Source organism: Pleurodeles waltl, chromosome 4_2 (assembly GCF_031143425.1).
Source record: "Pleurodeles waltl isolate 20211129_DDA chromosome 4_2, aPleWal1.hap1.20221129, whole genome shotgun sequence".
Taxonomy (NCBI): Eukaryota; Metazoa; Chordata; class Amphibia; order Caudata; family Salamandridae; genus Pleurodeles; species Pleurodeles waltl.
The window spans coordinates 687,371,048-687,393,516 of record NC_090443.1 but is presented as its reverse complement, the minus strand read 5'-3'; the positions used below and the strand labels follow the sequence as shown (position 1 = coordinate 687,393,516).

Sequence of the window (22,469 nt, the reverse complement as noted above, 5' to 3'; positions counted from 1 at the left end):
TATCAGTAGAGTAGAGTGGAGTCCAGTGGAGTGGCGTAACAAAGAGTGGAGTAGAGTGGCGTGCGATAAGTAGAGTTGAGTGGCGTAGCAAACAGTAGAGTAAAGTGTTGTAGAGTGAGTGGTGTGTGGTATAGTGGAGTAGACTGCTGTATTGCAGAGTGTCAGAAAGTGTTGCAGAGTGGAGTGGCACTGAGTGGAGTAGCATACAGTGGAGTGGCACAGAGTGGAGTGGCGTACAATACAATTGTGTACACTTGGTGGTGTAGAGTGGAGTGGAATAGAGTGGAATAGCATAGAGTGGAATGGAGTAGAGTGAAGCTACATAAAGTAGAATAGAGTGGTATAGAGCAGAGTGGTATAGAGTGGAGTGGTGTACGGAGGAATGGTGTCGACTTGAGCGGCGTACAGTGAAATTGCATACACTGGACCACTGTAGAGTGGATTTTCATACAGGGGAGTGGTGTAGAGTGCAGTGGCAAATAATGCAATAGCGTACAGTAGAGTAGCATACACTGAAATAGCGTACAGTGGAGTAGCACAATAGAGTGGCATAGAGTGGAGTGGTAGAGTGGAGTGGCATAGAGTAGAGTAGCGTACAATGGAGTGATGTACAGCACCTTGAGACCCTATTAGTGATTAGCTGTGCTTTACAAATCCACGATTGATTGATTGATCGAGGTGGTGTGGAGTGGAAGACCGTTAAGTGGAGTGGCGTAGAGTGGAGCTGCATACAGTGGAATAGCCTAGAGTGGAGGGACATAGAATAGATTGTGCCAGAATGTAATAGTGTACAGTAGAGGAAAGTAGAGTGGAGTGGTGTAAAGTGGAGCAGCATACAGATGAATGGTGTAGACTGGAGTGGCGTAAAGTGGAGTGGCAGAGAGCAGAATAGCGCATAGTGGAGGGGCGTACTGTAGAAAAGAATAAAGTGGAGTGACGTAGAGTTGAGTGCAGTGACATACTGCAGTGGCATGCAGTGGAATGATATAGAGTGAAATAAGTTAGAGTGGAGTGGAGTTAAATGGAGTTCTGTTCAGTAGAAAAACATAGAATGGAGTAGCATAGTGTGGAGTAGCATACAGTGGAGTGACATAGAATGGAGTGGGGTAAAGTAGAGTGGCATAGAAAGGAGTGGTGCTGAGTGGATTTGCGGACAGTGGAACAGCATATAGTAGAGTGGCATACAGTTGAGTGGCTTAGATTGAAGTGACAGAATGGAATAGTATTGAGTGGAGTGGCGTACAGTAAAACAGTGTACATTGCAATAAAAATACCCATCATCTGAGAGTGAGGCCTGCAGAAAAAAATGTCAACAGGGAAAAAGTTCTATGTGGTAGATACTAACTTTTGGAAGGAGCCTTGAGTTACTATATATAATCGTCTCAGCATGAACATTTCTAATTAATATTGAATAGAGTGTGCACCAGGTACTAAGCTATGTATGTGTGCTAGTTTTGCTAGAAAAAAATGAGCTATCTCTATAGTTTTCACCACCGTATGAAGGTTGCAGGCAGTATGTTCGTTAGCACCTCTATATCATGGTTATTTTTAGCAAATTGTGTTTTTTGACAACTGTTGAGAGTGTACACTGCTCTTGGTAGACTTTTTGTAATACTGTGTTATGTGTTTATCATGAATTTCACTATCTGCTAACAGTGTGGTACAGAGTAAATTTTCATCATTGGGTGAATACTGTGTACCCACTTCTCTACCCATATTACCGTTACTTCTCAATATAGTTTCAGTGAGTGTCATGGGCTTGATACAGATTAAAGATTTATGTAGTAGCTTTTTTTTTTTTAAGTGGCATTCCCTGTTTTGGTTTTCCCTCAATAATTGCATAGATATTGAACACTGCAATCAATTAATGTTTCCCACATATCCGTGGTTGATTCTTAATTTGATCTATGCCATCTGTAAAGTGTATACTATAGGCTCAATGATGCATATAATGCTTGTTTTCAACATCTTAGTGAGTTGTAATGAGGCGGTGCAGCGGGTGCAGCAGCACCTGTTGCGCATTTTACTGCTCGTAATTCGGGCAGTGGAATGCGCAATGGGGCTGTGCATGGGGGCCCCTGCACTGCCCATGACAGGTGCGTGGGCAGTGTAGGGGCCCCCAGGGGCCCCCTGAGTCCCACATTCTGCCAGCCTTTCCATGGTGGTGTTTACTGCCATGGACAGGCTGGCGGATGGGGACGTGTAATCCCCAGGGCAGCGCTGCCAGGACCACCAGGCTGCAGGCTGGCAGAGGCTTGGCGGTTGGACCGTGGCGGCTCCGCCACTGTCATAATGTGGCGGTCGGACCGCCACGACCCCATTATGACTGCCAGGTTCATAATGAGCCCCAAAGTGTAGTATAGTGGTGTATAGTGGAATTAAGTACACTGGAGTGAGGTAGTTTACAGTGGATTAAAGTTTCTTAGAGCGGAGAGGAGTGTCGTCAACTATAGTGGTGTGGAGTGCAGTAGAGTGGAGTGGCATAGCATAAAGTGGAGTGTGGAAAAGTATCATAAACTGGAGAACCGTGTTGTTCAGTAGAGTGTAGCGGGGTGTCAAGTATTGGAAATTGATGTAGCCTACAGTACAGGAGACTGGCATACAGTCTAGTCAATTGTTGTAGAGTGGAGTGGTGTACAGTACAGTACAGTGTTGTATAGTGTGATAGAGGGGTAGAGTGGATTGGAATTCAGTGTTATAGTAGAATGGCATAGAGTGACATAGAGTGGAATGACGTACAGTAGAGTAGTAGAGTACATTGGAGTACTATGACGGAGAAGAGTGGAGAACAGTGTAAAATAGTGGACTATATTATCATACATAATAGTGTTGTGGAGCATCGAACAGTGGCATACAGTATAGTACTGTGTTGTACAGTGGAGTGAAGGTGTATAGACAGGAGTAATGTATCAGAGAGTGGCATACAGTGTAGTACTGTGTTGTAAAATGGAGTTGCATACAGTACAATAATGTATGAAATAGTGGAGATGCCTAGAGTGGATTGTTGAATAGTAGCGTAGAGTGAGATACAATCTTGTATAGCGGAGCAGCGTCAAGTGGAGTAGTGTAACGTAGTGTGGAATAAAGTACAATAAAGTGTATTGACGTGTCATAGAGTAGAGTGGCATGTAGTGGAATGTACTCTTTTAGCATAGGTAGAAATGTGTTATAGATTGGGGTGGGGTCTCAAACGACAGAGTGGAGTTCTATGTTGTATATAAAAGTGTTGAATAGTGGAATAGAGTGTTGTACATTGGAGTATACAATCATAGACTGGAGTATAGAGTTTGACAGTGCAGTGTACAGGGATAGAGTGGAGTAGAATGTTGTAGAGAGCCATGAAGTGTGGTAGACTTTTATAGAATAGATTTCAATATAGTGGAGGAGATTGTCATAGAAATGAAGGCGAGTAGTATGGAGTGGCATACAATTGAGTGGTTTAGAGTGGATTACCATAAAGTGGAGTAGCAAACAGTGGAATAGAGTACAGTGGAATATTGCACAGTGGAGTGTAGAAGAGTGGAGTGGCATAAAGTGGAATAGCGTAGAGTAGAGAAGTGTGGAGTACATTGCTGTACAACAGAGTATACTGGCATAGAGTTGAGTGCAAATTTGGACAGTGAACTCTACGGGGATAAAGTGGAGTGGAGTATAGTACAGTGGCATACAGTGTGGTAGAGTTTTGTAGAGTGGAGTTATATAGAGTGGAAGAGAGTACACAGGATTGGCGTAGAGTGAAGTAGCATACAGTGGAGTGGCATGAAGTGGAATAGCTTAGACTAAAGTGGCATAAAAGGAGTAGCATAGAGTGTTATAGTGTGTAGTGTAGTAGCATAGAGTGGAGTAGCACAAATTGTAATAGCGTACAGTGTATTAGTGTACAGTGGAGTGGAATACAGTGAAATAGTGAAGACCAGAGTTGTGTATTTTGGGGTGGGGTAGAGTGTAGCAGCATAAAGTGGAGTGGCATACAGTGGAGTGGGGCACACCAGAATACCATACAGTAGAGGGGCACAGATTGAAGCTGCGCACAGTAGAGTGGAGTGGTGTACAGTGGGGTACTGTAGAGTGGAGTGGAGTGGTGTAGTCTAGAATAGCATAAAGTGCAATAGTACATAGTAAAATAGCAGAGAGTGGAGTGGCATACTGTGGACTGGTGTAGACTGGAATGCTGTACAGTGGAGTGAGGTAGAATGAAATAGAATACAGTGGAGTGGCATAGAGTGGTGTCAAATGGATTAAAGTACAATGGAGTGCTGTAGAGTGGAGTGGTGTACACTGGAGGGGCATAGAGTGGAGTAGAGTATAGAGGAGTAGCATGCAGTGGAATAGCATAGAGTGGAGTGGAGTACAGCTGAGTGTCCTAGAGGGGAATAGCAAATAGTGGAGTAGCATACAGCGCAGTGGCACACAGTGAATTGGTGTAGACTGAAGTGGCGTACATTGGAATGGGATAGAATGTGATACCATACAGTGAAGAGGCATACAAAGGAGTGGCATCCAATGGAATAGCATAGAATGGACTGAGGAAGAGTGGAGTGGCATACACTGGAGTGGCATAGAGTGGAGTAAAATACAGTGGAGTGGCAAAGAGTGGAACAGCATAGAGTGGAGTGGCATATGGTGGAATGGTACAGAGCAGAACAGCATATACAGGAGAATGGAGTGGCGCACACTGAAGAGATTAAGAGTGGAGTTGTAAATAGTAAAATAGCATAGAGTGTAGTTGTGACAGTGTAATAGTGTAGAGTGGAGTGGCGTAGAGGGGAGTGTTGTACAGAGAAGTACCGTAGCGTGTAACAGTGTGTAGTTGAGTAGAGTAGAGTGAAGTGGCTTATAATGGAATTGTGCAGACTACAGTGGCATACAGTGGCATGATGTAGAGTGCAGTAGAATACAGTGGAGTGGCATACATTGATGTGCCGTCCAATCGAATAGCATAGATTGAAGTGGCATAGAGTGGAGTGTCAGATACTGGAGGAGCATAGAGTGGAGTAGTGTGCGGTGGCATGTAATACAGTGGAATGGCATACAGTTGAGTTTTGTAGATTGGAGTAGCATACAGTTGAATAGAGTAGAGTAGAGTGGGTACAGCAGAAAGGTGTACAGTGGAATAGTGTATAGTGGAGTAGTGTCCAGTGGAATGGCATACAGTGGATTCCAGTAGACTTGAGTGGTGTGGAGTGGAGATATGTACAGTGTAAGAGCATAGAGTGTTTTGACATACAGTGGCATTGTGTACAGTGTGATAGCATAGAGTGCAGTATTGTACAGTAGAGAGGCGGAGAGTGGAGGTGTGTAGAGTAGAATAGCGTATAATGGAGTGGCTACAGTGTCACTGCATACAGAGAACTGTGCTGCCTTACATTGCCTCAGATTTACCAATCAACACAGGGCCATTCATTTGGCCTTGTGTGCTTTGGAAATCTGACTCAAGTACTGCATTTCCCATACAAGACCTTGCGTGACGCAAGGGTAGCACAATTCAAAAAACAGATAGGCCTCAGTTATATTTTGGTCCATGCTATACCATGATAATTTTGCAGTATACCGTGGTACATGATGATGACAAGCCAGTATATAATTGGGTAATGGCTATTTTTAGAGAATGAAAAGGCAACCATATTGTTTTTACTAGACTTTGGCTGTGTTCATCGTTAGTGCCTTAGATGTAGGTAAGTAGTAGGTAGTTTATTTATATATTTTTAAATAAGTTTACGCCCATGTACTGAGGTAGTTTCACAAAACGTTTGTGAAATTCCACATAAGTACTGCGGTGACAGTTATCACAAAGTTTAAATGCTTTATAACTTAAAAATACTTACCCTACTTAACTACAGTTTCTAAAAAGCATCAACTCTTCACCATAATGTATAATCCTGCCAAAGTTCATGTAAATCCCTTCATCTGTTTTTACGCCACATCAAATGCAATAGCCTATGGAAATTGCGTTGGTGGAAAAATGTGTTTTGAGACCCCCTTTTATCTATGCACCTCCTTATCGATTCAGCACAAAAATTTACATCATCTGAAAATGTGGAAAATGCTACCAGTCTGGAACGTTTTGTGGTGATTTGTCAAACAGGTGGAAGGAGCTTATATCCCAAGAAATCCTATCTTTGAGAATACTAACTATAACTACAGACTGGCAATCAGATTTAATATAATTTCTTTCTTTTTATCTATTGCATTTGTCATGTAGATGTTTACTGGTTTACATAATCATTTGACTATAAATGTGTCTTTTAGTTGTTCAGGTACTAATTCTGAAACTTTACATATGCAGTCTAGTTTATTTTTTGGGGCTTCCTTGCTATCTTTAGTAGGCTTGAGCTACATATGAAGCCCAAAGTGAATGAAAGCCAATAATTGTTATATAAATTAAGATAATTTTTTCCCTAATGGCAAAATATCATGTCCTCCATACAGTAGTTTGTGTAGCACACTGCTATGTTATGTTAGTATAATTTATACCGCACATGAATCATCCCTGAAAGAGGTATCTCGGCGCAAAGCAAAAAAATCCAAGACCAGGTGATAGCTAGAACTTAGAATAGAGCTGTCTTGAGTAATTTGCAGAATTTGGAGTTGTCCGAGCACATACGTGAGTGAAGAAGTAACATATTAAAGTATAAGGAGGCAAGGTAAGAAGAAGGCCTCCCTCGTGTTCAAGTTTTTTTCGCTCACGGGACCACCAACAGCGCTCCTGTCTGGCAGGACAATAAGAAGTAAGCTTGATAACTAAGTAACTGGGGCCTTTTACTGGTAAGGACTTGTGTGTTAGACAACAGATTTTAAAAATGATCCTTTTCTAGACCAGTAACCAGTGAAGTGAGCATAGGAGGAGAGAAGATGCTGCCCAGGAAGGTAGATTGCTGATGAGAAGGGGAGTGGTATCCTGTACCACTTGCAGTTTCGATAGCAGTGTCTCGTTTGCAGAAACTAACAAGGCATTTCCATAATCTAATCTGCTAATGACCAATGCCTGTATGTTAGAAATGGAGTCTCTAGTTGGCAGTCAGTGTGAACCCTGTCCAAGTAGGGACCCACACTCTAGTCAGGATAAGGGAGATACCTGCTCAGATAACCCCTGCTCACCCTCTTGGTAGCTTGGCACGAGCAGCTAGGCTTATCTCAGAAGCAATGTTTAATGATTTTGCACATTACACACACTAACACAGTGAAAACACTACAAAAGGACACCACACCAGTTTTAGAAAAATAACCAATATTTATCTATATAAAACAAGACCGAAAAAAGAAAAATCCAAGTTACAGTAAAATCCAACATACAGTAATAAAGATATGAATTTTGCAAGAATGAACTTAAAAATGCAGTTCCTTGAAGTTGATAGCTCCACCTGGGGCTATCATGGCGTCATGATCAACAAAACCAACAGTTCAGTCCACCCGCGGCATTGCGGGCCAGCAACGGTGTGGGAAAGACCTGCAAACCGTTTTTTGGGATTTGCAGGGCATCGTTATCCTCTATGGTGAGCTCCCGAGAGCGGCATTGCTGGCGTTGCGGTGTCGGTCCTGGAGTCGGTGCGGAGTCATCAGGCCCTTGAAGTCACACGTGTTGCAGATCGAACTCCGGGCTGATGAAGTCAGGAGCTCTGATGCAGATGGTGTCGGGGCTGCGGTGCAAAGCGGGATGATACGACGTGCAGTGCCCACAGGTCACAGTGCATGCAGCGGCTCTGTGATGGCATCCAGCGGCATTGGTGAGACCATGGCTGTGGTGTGAAGTGGGGCAGTGTGACGTGCGGTATCACCAGGTCACAGTGCAGGCAGCATCATCGTTGCTGAAGTGCTGTCGTCGGTAGGCCCAAGCCGGGGGTGCGGAATGGGACGGTGCTTTGTGACCCTCACAAGCGGTGTCCACAGGCCACAGTGCAGGCAATGGTGCCGGTGTCAGCAGGAGCGGCATTATCGGGGATGCCCAGGCTGCATTGTGAGCAAGGCGATGCCGGAGTGTGGGACCCACAGGTCACGATGTGAACAGCGGCTCGGTGAAGTAATTCGATGATGACATAAGTGAGATCAAGGTTGCGGTGCGAAGCGGGCATTGTGGCTCCGTGCAGCGTCAGCAGGTCACTGTACAGGCCAGCATCGTTGTTGGTGGCGTCGCAGTGGTTTCTCCTTTTGAAAGTGCACAGAGACAATAAACCAGTAAAAACAGAATCCAGTATACCATAAAAAGAGGAGGTCAGAAGGCAAAAAGACAGGGGAGACATGCCAAAAAGCTGCCAGGTCAAACTCTGTACTTGAGTTTTCTTTGCTGAGAGTGGGAGGAAAGTGATAACTCTCCTCAGCAGATGCATTGTGTGAAAGCAAGTGTCTTTAATTGACGATACCTGGTCTTTTGTCAAGACAGTATGGTCAAGATGGACACTCAAGTTTTTAACAGCTTGTTTGGGAATCAGAGCTACACCAACTTGGTGAGGCCACCAATCAGAGTCCCAATCCTGTTGGACCTTTCCAAACAACATAAGTTTTATCTGTATTCAACTTGAGATAATTTGCTGTCATCCAGTTTGCTACGGATTTCATCCTGGGTGAGAAATGCTCTTTTGCCCTGGCCAGATTTTCATTAAAGGTGATTATTAGCTGTGTATCATCCGTAAAAGATGTGACTCCAAAACCAAAGGCTTTGATGATCTTGGACAGGAGGGCCAAGTAGATGTTAAAGGGTGTAGGGCTAAGACAGGAGCCCTGTGGCACCCTCTTGTCCCATGTCATGGTGCAGGATTTGAAAGTGCCAAGAAAGACATTTTGGTCTGGGTGGTTGGGTGAGGAAATCCTTGAATCATTTTAGCACCATGCCCTGAATTCCAATTTCTTGGAGCCTATTTATCAGTCTGGAATGAGACACAGTATCAAACTCTGCAGATAAGTCCAACACCACAAGCTAAGAAGGTAGGTTAGTATTAAGATAGCATCTAATATGGTCAGTAACTTCAATCAATGCTGTCTCTCTACTGTAAGAATGCCTGAACCCAGATTGTGAGGGGTCCAAAATCTTACTGGCCTCAACCTATTCCATGAGCTGCTTATCAACTAAACTTTCCAACAGCTTACCTAGCAGAGAAAGCTTTGAGATTGGTTGAAAATTAGTTAAATTCAGTGGACACATATTGGCCTTTTTTTTTATTAGCGTGACCTTGGCCATTTTCCAGACTGAGGGTATACACCCCGTGTGGACCAATAAATCAAACAGGGAGCATATGATAGGAGCAAGCTAATTGGACCACATAGCAATGAATCAGGGAGGGCAGATGTCCTGCGTGGAGCCGGATTTTGCCGTAGGAAGTGCTTTCTGAATAGACTCATAGGTAAAAGTGTTCAATTTGCTAAAGTAGGTTTCACAGTTCTGAGAGGGTGGTTTCAGACTAATCTTCTCATAACTTTGAATTGTTGAGCCAGAGAAGTTCCCGTAAATCCAATTAATTTTTTCCTCAAAATAGTCGGCCAGAGAATCGCAAAATTGTTGTGATGTGTATTGCTTGTGAGGAAGCCCTAATTTGATTAGAGATGTGAGTCTTCTGGGCTTTCCTGATACTGCGATAATAAATCAGTAAGGCTGCTCGATGCGACTCTTTGTCAGTTGGATTATGAGTCCTAAGCCATTGTCTCTCCAATTTTTTTCAGAAGAATTTTTCAGCTTTCAAATCTACTGTATATGTATACTGTGTATATGTGCATGAGCTCCATGCTTAGCTGAAGAGCAGGATTTTAGGGGGGCAACCTTATCAAGCGCCATAGTTAAGGTTCTGTGATAGCATAGTAGTACTTGATCCACGTATGCATCAGGACATGCTGGATTGGACTCAAACACTTTCTTGAATGACTCGGAAGTGACTTTACACCAAGGTCTTGATATGGTTTTTGTAACTCTTAGTATTCTCCATCTCAATTTTTGTAGGGATCTGGAAACCGATTAAAGAATGATCCATCCAGAACAAAGATTGGGGGGATTCACAAGTCAGAGATGTAGAATTGTAAATATTAGATCCAGCATATGGGTAGGTCTGGAAACTTTCTGATGGGCATCATGGCTAAATCTGAAACCAATTGTGCCACCTCTACATGTATTAAGTTCTCTGCGTGACAGTTAATCTCCAAATAAAAGAAAATGTTGAGCTGCTAGGACATGTGTAGTTATATAACTTCCATCAGGCACTGACTAAAAGTTCTGGGGGTGGCGATAAACTAAGGTGCCTTCCCAACAGCTGATGAGAGAGATTTCAAGCTCAAAAATACATATCTCAGCCCAGTCGGTGTGAGTATTTATCAATTATAGTGTAAGGAAGTCCTTAAGAACAATTGCTATACCTCCTCTAGTCCTACTGTCCCTGTCAAGCCTAGGTTTACAATAGTTTTCTGGAAGAGTCAGTATAATAGCTGGTAAAGTGGTGGGACTTAACCAGGTTTCAGTAAGGAAACCGACTTCCAGTGGTACTGAGGAAATCATATCCCAAATTTCTGTGGTATGCTTGGACAATGATCTAACATTGCATAAAAGGCCATCTAACTGCAGAGATAGCTGAGGCGTGGAAAGTAAGTGGGAGCTGGGCATGTTTTTGTTCATTGGTGGCATGGGTACATGCATCACATTCCCGGTGTTGAGGAGACATCAGAATTTGCAATATCTTCAGGCAGCGAGGCCTCCAGTGTTTGTTCATTGGCGGCATGGGTACATGCATCACATTCCCAGTGTTGAGGAGACATTAGAATTTGCAATATCTTCAGGAGGCGATGCCTCCAGTGGAGGGGAAAAAGCAGCCCTTCATGGAGAACCAGAGGAATTAATTACTTTGTATTGATTTTTAATAGAAAATAGCTCCTCAGGTAAGTAAAGATCCTCTTGTTGCTTAGGAGTACATAAAGAAGATGGTCTTTGTTTGGCTTGTTGGGCACAGTTTTATTTTGTGAGCCAGGGAGCATGTAAATAAAACTTATGTAGATTAAGATGTATTCTATTTGTTATGTATTTGTTTATAGGTTTCTATTGGCATGTGACTATAAATTGGTCTTTTAGTTCTTCATGTAGTAAATCTGAATCTTTACATATGGAGTCTAGTCTATTTTTTGGGCTTTCTAGCTACGTTTAGTAAGATTGTGCTACATATGAAGCCCAATGTGAATAAAAACCAATTGTTGTTGCAAAAATTGAGATATTATTTTTTTCTTAGTGGCCAATTATCAGGCCCTCCAAAAAGTAGTTTATTTGGCTCACTGCTAGGTAAATCTTTCATTTTGTTGCACAGGGTGGCAAAGGTAAGACGGTTTTTGTTTAACTTGTTGGGCCAGTTTTATTTTGTGAGCCAGAGAGCATGCAAAGATAACTTATGTAGATTAAGATGTATTCTACTTGTTATGTTTTTGTTTAAAGCTTTTATTACCATGTGACCATGACTGGGTCTTTCAGTTGTTAATGTAGTAAATTTGAAACTTTACATATGATATCACTAGGTTCTTGGCCCTTATAACCTCATATCCACTTCATAGCATCACTTGCAATTGCTACAGAGCCATCTACATAGTCTAATGCACATTGCCGTGAAATTTCCGTTCAGGCAGTTTGTCGCTATGTGAAATACAAATGTCAATGTAAAAAGTATTGGATTTGTAGCGTGTTTGGGGACCCTTCTTTTTTTATGCAACCTCTTGACCAAACACACAGAATTTCATGAAATGGGAGCAAAATTATTAAGGGACAAAATCTAAGAAATACCTGTCTTTGGAAACCCTAACTATAACTAGAGTGGCTAAAACCACCCACCACTCTGTAATGTATATATTATACACACACACCCCCCACACACACACACACACATTTATAAAAAGTCAATGTTATAACCTAGTGCAGATTAAATGAACAGGTTTTATCACAAACATAAACCTAAATGTTATGAAAATGAATAAAGCAATAATGTAAATTAAAAATAAAGCAAACAAACCAGATGGTGTTTAGATGGGCTTCATTAAATCAAAGTGGCAATTGATGGAAACAGAATACAGAGAACAAATACTCCCTTTCTATTCCCTAGCTAAGCTCCCTTAACACCAAAGCGGCCAAATGAGTTTCTCAAATAGCCTAAGCATGATCAATTTTTTTTCAATCAGGTACTCCTTTGGAATGTATCTGTACGTCACAAATCAAGGGATCTATTTTGTATAATGTAATAATGTAATAAGTATTTATAATTAGATTTAAGGTGGTTAATCATCTCATAGTCTTGTTTCCCCGGACCTAACAATTCTTTTTCACCTACCCTGGAGATCTAAGGAACCTGTGAAGCAAAACAGAATTTCTCACAAAGCTAGTTGAAAGAGCAAACTCAGTATCCCTTAATGCATGCACAGTACATCGATGACACATCTCTTTATGACAACATAAGTGTACTACCTGCAACCCAATGGGCCCTCGTATGTTCATTGAAGTGTGCACATCTCCTTGCAATCTACCAACAAGAAACAGCATGATCCAACAATACAAAGAAATTCTAGGTTTCCACTTTAAAGTCCTATATTAAAATGACACAGATGCCAAAATTCAGTAGAGATATCCATTGCTAAAGTATTTTTAAAACAGTGATTGCTAACTCTGTAAAGATCAATTTATGATCTGTATTATTGTTTTGATGGAATGTCTCCTGCATGATGAACAGGTTTATAACCCTACCATGAGTGTCTGACTGCATGTGAAAACACTGTCCCTATGCTTATTGTATCACGTAAAGTGAGTATGAGTCTGAATAATTAAACAGGTTGCATCTATTCTGGATGCCTCCAGTTTAAGATGCCACAAGATGAATGATGGGGTCAGCTTACCCAGACAGAGGAAGTGTATTGCCTATATTCCTGTGGCTAGAGGATGAAGATCCAGACAATGAATCAAGGAAGATAGAGACAGGGCTACCTTTATAAATTTGATGAAGACTTTGCTCACAAGGAGCTTATGATTAGTTGTTCCTGAGAACTGTCACTTAGTAGACAGCATGGGTGAGGGGTGGTATGCAGTTTTTTGTTGTTGAAGCTGAGAAGTTTTTTAGGGTGTGCCTTCCATTTTGCCTACCTCTGGTTACTGATTCAGGAAGACTAATGGCAGACAGGTTCAGAGATCTCACACGTCATTATCCCCCTGTTATGGGTATTCCTTCTTGGAGCCAGTCCCAGTACCACCAGCTGTGAAAAGCATCACTTTACACGAAGGCTTTGCCTGGAGAGCAGCCTGTGAATAACATCAAAAAGACAACAACCCAAATCAGTTCTGAAGCATGAGACGGTGAATCCACATCCCATGTCTGGAAAATCTGTATATCCTACAAACAACTCTTTGATCCAGTCTCGAGTTATTCTTGATCAAGGAAGGGAGTGCTTCCCAGGATACTCAAAGAGTTGATGTGTAACCCTGGCTTGTATCTGCATTCCAGCCAGCCTATCAAAGATGAGAGGACATCATCTGAAGTCTGAACTTTCTGCTTGAGGAGCTGAGGATCTGCCTAGTACCTAGAACCCTACCTGCCAGGTGGGAGATAGAAGGAGTGTGCCAGCTCCTGCAGGAAAAATGACTGTCCAGCGGGAAAGTTGAGACTGTTTCTGGGGTGAGGTACACCATCAGACATTAGTGAGTGAAGCGAGAAGTGACCTGTGTCATGAATGAGGTCTCCCAGACTCTCTAGGTGGTTCCGGCTGAGAACTGTCCCAAAGACTTCAACAAAGCAAGGAGTACCATGTCAGCTGCCATCTGCTGTTGGTCACACACTGGTGCTACTGCTACCAGCACCACGGGTGGCTGCTGCAGATGCTCTACTGCTACCTCATGCTGAATTCATCATATGACTTTTATTCTGAGATGACCCTTCCTGCCACAACCGAGGATGCAGGCTGTTCCTGTTACAAACGCTGCTCTCAAGATCATTGAGTAAGCAGTGCAGGACTTTGCATGCCACCAGAGGAAAAGACTGAAACACGCTACAAGGAATCAACTGTGAGGACTTGAGACTTTCTACTCAAGCTAAACCTAGGATAAGAATTATTGAACTAAGTTGTTTATCTAAGAACGTGAGGCTAATACTGACATATGCTGTACTCACACAAAGTTTTGCCTCCATCACAAAATACTGGGGAATGTAGCTACAAGGTATTCACTAATCCAATTGAATTGTGTACTATGTATTTCTGCTCTGTGATTAAAGTACATGCTTTTACAACAAGCATTTGCTATGCAATAGGTCTTGCCTTTTGCGAAGGTTACAGCTCTTGGAGTTGAAAATGGCATTTTTTTACTTTTGTTTTTTTTATGCAGCAGAGTGATGTTCTCTACATAGCGCTATTGCCATTTATGCGACCTTGAGGTGCTGGAGAACCAGAAAATGGGAAATAGGTTATGAGGAAGTGCAGACAAGAGTAATATGCTAGCTGAGAAAAAAAAAATTAACAACATCCTGGAAAAAGCAAACACTTAGGAAATGCAAGATTAAATAAAACAAGCGAAATGTAAGCAGGAACAACATGGTTATGTTAACCCTTTTAAACTTATAATATGCTGGCTGAAAAAAACCTTCAACATTTACTGTTCTAATGTGCACAAAGCAGGGAAACAGTGCAGTACCGAAGGCTGTCCATAGGTGTCCTTTGGTACCTCTTGTGGCCACATAAGGTAGTGCACCAAGCAATCTTGAATTAAACATTTTCCAATGACTTTTGGGTGCCATGCTAAAAAATGAAATGCAGCGTCCATTTTGTGAAAAGGTTTATGCTGTGCATTCAGGTTATGAGGGGGAGGGGGACAAGAGTAATATGCTGGCTAAAAAAAAAAAGTAACAACATCCTGGAAAAAGCAAAAACTCACAAAGAATGCAAGATCAAGTAAAGCATGAGGGCAAGAATGCTCTGCAAATAAAAAGGGAAGCTTTGCATGAACAGAAGAAGGAAGCCAAGAAAAAAAGCCCCCCCAAGAACAGAGAAACATGACAAAGCGTAATTATACAGTAGTTAGTCCCTGCTTCCAAGAGAAAAAGAAGAGACAAAGAGGCATGAACGACCACTAGCAAGCAAGGATTTTTAAATGACACTGAAATTAACAAATAAAATGGCTTTAAGACCCCAGAAGTATACAAGAGATCGTATGTTCGACCTAAAAATGACAACATGATGTATTCTCTGAACTTGCAATGAAATTGGTGGAACCAGCATGCAGTGGAAGTCAGTGCACAGTGTTCCGGATGACAGAAATGGGGAAGCCATCTGCTTTCTTCCCTAAACAGTGTCTTGCCAACAAAGCCAGAAGCCAGACTTTATAATCCCAGAAGCCAGGCTTGATCATCTCAGAAGCCCATTTTTTAACAACAGTGTCAGCATAGTCTGAGCTTCAACACAAGGACTGCTCACAAACAGCCATGCTGTCCTTCAGCAAGTGATGTAAACCTCCATTGGGATGTTAATCTTTTCACTGAACTCCAGCATGCAAACCACCATTGTCATTCTACAACTGCTGTGGCAGAATATACAACACAAAACGCCAATATTATCGTTATTCACAGATCACGTCTCATCAGCTGCAGTCACGTTTCAAGAATATGGTGTATTTTGCCACAAAAGGAAACATTTGTAGCAATTGTGCTTACATAAAAAAAAAGCCTGTATCACTCACAAACAGAATTACAATGTTCTGGTGACTGAGAAATTGTTACAGAATATGTCGTTATGGTAATCAAATATCAAAATATGAAATTTCGATTTGTCCTTCAAACTAACTGAAATCAGTGCTCTGTGACTAAACTGTTAGATGCAAGACTTTTTAGTGTTCTTTGTGGGATTTTGTGGCACGTTTGAAATTTAAAATTGGACAGATTTTGTTGCAAGCAAAAATTGATATAAGCACACAGACCTGCTTATTTCGGCGAGCTCATGACTGTGAATGCAGTGCATGTAACCCTTAGCATGGGCCTCCTAATTCACACGTCAGGGTTTAAAATGAGAAACGTGCTAGTTTAGAAATACCTCTACATTTGGAGGATTTTTTCCACTTTCATGGATTTACTAACAACCCCAACAGTACCACTGAAAACATATGCATACAGTAAAGTTTACGAATGCAGAATTTCCACCAGAATTGTACGAGGTCAAATGTGACGAAAAATTTGTTTTTACATTTAACTTTTTTTGTCTGCAGGCACACTATTACCCTGTTTAGAATCCTTCAGCTCTGCAGTGCATAAAATTTGAGAGTATGTGTTCCCTCCTTGGTCCCACACCAGAAGTACACTTGCATCCACTTGGTTTTTCCAAAAAGGAAAAATAAAATGATAATAATGTACATTACGGTGTTACCATTTTATTTTTCCTTGTAGTTCGGGGCAGGGCTGGGCTGGAGGGAGGGGGCTGGAGGAAGAGTATGTGCATAAAAAAGTGTGCATGTCTGTTTAACCGGCCGTCTTGGGCTGGCCAAAAAGACATGCTAACTTTGCATGATCTCTACCCAGCTGTATATCACAGGTGGGCAGAGAACATGCCCAGGCTCTCATTCCCAGTCTGAGCAGAGAAATATTCAGCAGCATCGTTATTGGCTGGGAACCTGTGCAGCCAAGAAGAGGGCAGAGGGGAAGCGAATGTGTCTCCCCTTGAAGGTAAGTGTTTTTTTTTAATGTATTTATGTTTGTAAACATCCCCACCCCCCATCGCGCCCTTTCCCTCCACCCCCCCCCCCCCCCCCCCCCCGTAGTGGCAGCCGCCACTGCTTGCATCTACCTTCCTTTGATAGCAAACATGTTTTTATTTTCAGGCTGGTGCATTTGTCAGTGCACATTGGAAGGTAAAATGGAACTAATTCTGAATCAGTGAGCAGGTTTATTTGTTTTGTGCAGCAAAACGCTTTGTGAATTGGGCCCCAATGCGCAGCACACTTTATAACGAAAGATACCTTAGAGCTCTTAAAATGAAAAGTCAGGTGTGGGGACAAAGACCTCCTCTGGAAGCTCTCCTAGATTAAGGGTGCTGTGGGGAGTCGCATATAAAAGCCTCGCTAGCGGACATCAAGCCTCTGCAGCAGGCCTGTGCTCCTTCCTTTTAGCAGTGTTATTTTAATGCTCAACTCTGCCTCCTTTATTTCACGAGCATTAATCCCTGCGCACTGACATACGGACTCTTTCTTTTATGATGCTGGGCATGCAGTGGAGGGGGCCGGGCAACAGTAATACACCACAAGCTTTAGATGATCACTCATAACATTCAGCCATATTTCGCACAAATGTTTCCAATACCAAACAGGACGAGGGGGAGTCGCCCACATGTTGCGCGTTTTGACATATACTGACCACCTGCGACGCTTGACTTGTTTCCATAATGTATTAATTCCATCTCAGTAAACTGCAATGGAAGGGGGTCGCCTGTTTGTGCCCGCACGTACCTGGTGCACAGCCTGCTTTCTCCGCGGTACCAGAAGGGCACTGCCACACTCTGCCTGGGCACATCCATTCTAAAGATGGCAGGCAGGCTCCAGCACTCTGTGCTCTCTTTGGCCACGTCGGGGCACAGGCTGAGCAGGATGTGCTTCTGGAGGGAGGGTCCTTCTGAAGTTGACACAAAGCTGGACTGCATCGTTTGCTGCTTCCCACCTGGGCTGATGCAAAAACAGCACTGCCTGGCACATGCACGTATTTCAAAGGAAACGGATGGAAAACCATTGGCCCTGAATATAACTAAAGCACTTTCATTCACCTTCTTCATCTGAGAACCAACTCAAATGAAAACTAGGAATATTTTTGTGTGTACACAAGAAACAAAGCACAATCACACTAGAGGACGCATGGCAATGCGTATATGCAGCTGCGGCCACCATAGAACTCAAAGGAAAGGGCAGGTGGGGATAGGGACTGTGACAGGGAAAAATTACAAACTTTTTTTTTTTTTAAACTAGTGCAATCCTGCTATGTGAAACCTTAAATTCACCAAAGAACACTTGAATAAACAATAAAAGTAAACTGGTAGTAATGCAAAGCACTTGATTACTGCCTAGCAAGTTTGTGTTGTGTAGGAAAGAAAAAGAAATAGTAGTCCAGAAACCATGAGGAAAACATGGACTCTCTTATGTTTTCAGTAGTTAGCCGGTGCACTCAAGGAGGGTTAAACACTGGAAAAGGAATGTATGCCTTTCACAAATGAAATCAAGTGAATTTTAAAAGGCAAGCCCATGAACGATTGAAAGTAATGGGTGCGGTTAAAAGCTCAAGAGAAGAAAACAGGTCAGAAGCGCTTGCGCGCTTGACCTAAAAAGACAAGCACTGTGTTGGACAATGTTAGTCAGTTCGCTGACTATTCAGTTCTGAACTCTTGCCCCCATACTACCTCTCTGAGAAGCATGTGGATGCTTACCCTTATTACCTAGAGCATCAAGTGCAGAAAGGGTTGTACTTGGATCAGTCTGCAGCACCAAAGTAAGGCAGACACCATTACACCAGTGGAAAACACACTCAACGACCATGGTTGGGCCCATTTGCCCTCTGAACTGAGCTCAACATTTTTAGAAAAATCTATAAATTGGCTACTCTATCCAAACACAACTAGCCTGTGATATGGTCACAGTTGTTTCAATTATGTTGGGATCAGATGCCATGTATATGGCATATGTCAAAGCCCAAGCCAGAGAGACTATTGCAAAGTGGCCAGGTTGTGAATTGGGTGTTGAAAGAAAAGTTATTGTAAGGATGTGCAACACAAGGTGTTGTCTGACATAAATGTTCTAAATATTGTTTAGAAAAATATTGCCAATGGCCATAACCTACATCCAATGGGACAATGGCTTTTCTTTTTCATTTCACATTTATGTCAGATGATATTTCTGACTACAGCAGGGAATACTACTGATATGTGATAAGACAAAATCATAGTAATGGACTCGATTCACTAGTGTGTACTTTTATGTGTACACACTCAGAAAATTGAAAAGAACAATGCAATCATTCACTGACTGCAGATTATATGACTTCTACGTTTCAAAATCTGATTTTATGTAAACTTACGAGTTACAGACCGTCCACGTTCCCCTCAACTCCTCTTAGAGTTACAGACAGCCCATCTTATCCTCCCCTCAGCTGTCTCCCGTGTTAACTAATAGTTTTCATTGTCCAAATGTGCCCTTTGCTCCCACGTAGAGGATGAAAGTATTCCAAAATGTTGCTAAAAATGGTGCGAGACATGCTTATATACTAAATGTTCCTCATTTATCTCACTTTCGACTATTTCTAATAGACACATCCTGCGCTCGTTGCCTACAAATATTGATATGAATAGCATTACTAAGTCATTTTTAAGTATTCGGACAACAGCGTGTGCATCAATTACATTGCTTAGAAAACGTGCAAGGCAGTGTGCAAAGCGAATAATCAGATAAAACGGTACAGCGCTAACACTTGAGTTCCGAAACAGCAAACTAGCGTGAGGCGCTTCCACGTCTCGTCAGGGGAGTAGTAAGCGCTACACAAAATGCAAGTAAAATACGTTCAGATATACTGCAGTTAAAATAGCATTTCGGTCCAGTTGGTGCTGATGACAAGGAGGGCTACCTGTAAATTATGTGGAGTTGCTAAGTATGGCGGCTAACCGATGTCCGGAGTAGTAAACAGACCAACCTTGTTCCGGGTGCGGATTGTAGCTTCTGCAGGATCAGCTCTGCCCCGTGCCCGGATGCGTATCCCCAATGGTGCCCACTGCCGAGGTGTCTCGGTGCTTCTCCCCGGCTGTGCCCACGCACTCTGCGGCCGGAGTCAGATGACAAGGAAGGCAGCAACAAGTGGGCATGAGCTCCACCTCCCGCTCCGTCTGAGCCACGCGCGTGTCCCTGGAATGTTTCTCTTCTAACTACACCGCACTGAGGACAGGAAGTGAACAGCCTCGGCCTCTAAGTCTTGGAGCTCAAAATTCCAACAGTCGAGCGAGAAATACAGTGGCACAGGAAAGGCGGATTTAGAAAAAACACTGAATGCATCACTCTTCATTTATGGAAAAACTGAATACATGTTAACAAAACCAAACGCAGACCAGACCCAGAAATAGTTCCAGGCATTCTTGAGCAAATGTATAGTCACATGATTTCAAGCGCCAGAACTATTCTACAAACCCGACACTTTCTCACTGTACCTCAATCATATATGTCTCAAGTGATTAGAAGTGTCTCTATATATGTATAGTAGTACTCTAGTAATGTTACATGAAATATTATGAAGGAATTTTAAACACACATAAAACAGTTCTCTGAATTTAAAAAGGGATTACTAACTTGATTAATATAATCTACTTTACTGAAATTCTGTCATTGCCGCTCCAATGCTCACTGACTTTCTTAGGATGCGTCTGCAATTGCTGAGAAGTGAAACTATTCTAACCCCGCATACAGCTTCTCCCCTGCATGCGTGGTGCCTAAAATGTATCAAAATCTTGAAGCCAGAGTAGACGCCCCAGAAGGGAAGAAGGGTGGAACGAATGGTAATGGTCATAGGGTGTAAAGCCTGCTTTAAAGAAGAGTCAAGTGGAGTCACTGAAAGCGTAAGGTAGTAATCGAGTCCTTTTACGGCGATCCTTTTTAACTTTCTTGAAAAAATGCAAAAGTGTATTTCGTCATGTGTTTTTTTTATTTGCAAAATATCACTGTCGCCCGGAAAAAGCATCAAGGAGGTGGGAGCTACTTTCAGTAACAGCACTAAAATACTTTTGTTGGGATGGAAAATTCCCCGATTTGGTAATGGCCGTGCACTCCTACACTGTGTGCCTCAACTGTCTGATGTCTGGATCCCTAATGCTGATTTTTGTTATAGGCAAACACGTATCAGGCGTGTGCACCATGACATAGGCCTGTCTCAGGGATCGCCCAAACCACTACTCATAGTACATAATGGTAAAAGGCTACTGCCTTTACCAGGAGTTAAGCAACACAAGAGTAGTGGTGGCAATATACCCTGGGATACTCCGTAGTGATCATTAGAATTGAATAGATACATTTTACTAGTGTCACTGGAGTGAGGCCTACAGTTTCACTAATTTAAAGTTGCACTGCTGTGTGCTTGATTCATGCTTGACCTTAATCGGTTTGGTGTGTAGTGCTGCGCAGTGCATGTGTGGTGTACATGTTCTGAGTGTACATGTACCTGTGAATGGTACAATACAGGAAAAATGCAGTAATGTACAGTGTATGTTATATGCATGTGCTCGTGCATGTGTGCCTGTGAGTGGTGTAGTGCTGCACAGTGTATGTATATTGCGTACCTATACTGAGTGTCTTTGGCCTGTGAATGGTAAAGAACATGAAGAATGTAGTGCTGCACAGTGAGTGTATGATATGTACATGTGCTGCGCACATGTGTGTCTATGAATGGTATAATATAGGGATGATGCAATACTGTGCAGTGTGTACATGTTGTATGCATGTACTGAGTGTATGTGGGCCTGTGACTGGTACAGAACATGAAGGATGTAGTGCTGTGCAGTGCATGTATATTGTATACCTGTGTCAAGTGTATTTGGCCTGCGAGTGGGTGCAATGCAAGAATGATGCAGTAGGGAAACTGCCTTTACTACACGTCCGGAGCCACGCAGACTGTAACCACGCAAGCGTTACCATGCTTTCCCTGAACCACACATGTGCCTGAACAACGCGAATGCATGGTTTAGACACCATGCATATGTGTGGTTCAGGCACATGGCGGGGAGAGGAACATGGTGGCCGGGCAAGTGGGGCTGGGGTGAGTGGGGGAGGGTTAACAACAAGGTAGGGTTGGAAGACTGGTGGAAAGGGCCAGTTTTTTTTTTAAGGAGTTGGTGTTAGGGCTCATGGTGGGGGGAAGCTGGGGTAGTTTTTAGGGCAGGGTGAGGTTGGAAGACTGAGGGCTGGTTGGAAGAGGGGCAGTTTTGGGGGTAGTTTTAGGCCTCAGGGCAGGTGTGGGGGTCAAGGTACATTTTTAAGTTAAGGGGGAGGGTTATATGGTTGAACCACACATGTTTACCACAGATACCTTTACTAGCCATGCTTTTACAATAAAATTCGTTGTAAAGGCATGTGGTAAAGGCATGCGTGGTAAAGATGCAGTCGTGGTTACGACCACGTTGTTCAGCCACACGTGGCTCTACCATGCGTGGTTCAGTCATTCAAATGATGCAGTACTGTGTAGTGCATGTGTGCCTGTGAGTGGTAGATCTCAGTAGGAAGATGGGGTTAATAAGAGATTTATAAAGAGTAGGGCTGAGGCTTGGGGCTAACTTTTTGATACACATATCACTGTGGCTGACATCCCAGTGTGAACTCCTAGTCACTCCCATGGTTTGTGTTGTGGAGATATCAGTTTTATAGTCTTTCCTACTGTGAAACACTGCTTTCTGGAGGAAGGGCAGGGCAGGTGAAAGGGTACTTCAAAAGGAAGCACACCCTCAACATAAACTTCAAAGACTCAGAATTTAAATCACATTTGGTG

At 42.7% G+C, this 22,469-nt stretch overlaps 1 protein-coding gene across 4 annotated transcripts in view; it reads right to left on the bottom strand.

Annotated features, from left to right (window-relative positions):
• MCOLN3 (mucolipin TRP cation channel 3) overlaps window positions 1–19,853 on the bottom strand; it is a 391,010-nt gene extending 371,157 nt beyond the window's left edge. The window contains exon 1 of one of the 4 annotated variants that reach the window (XM_069232275.1): window positions 19,638–19,853. The gene's annotated coding sequence lies outside the window, so the exon portion shown is untranslated. Of the gene's footprint in view, window positions 1–19,571 lie in introns of all 4 variants that reach the window. The other 3 variants (XM_069232278.1, XM_069232277.1, XM_069232276.1) reach the window with 3 other exon arrangements.
• Window positions 19,854–22,469: the final 2,616 nt, after the last annotated feature.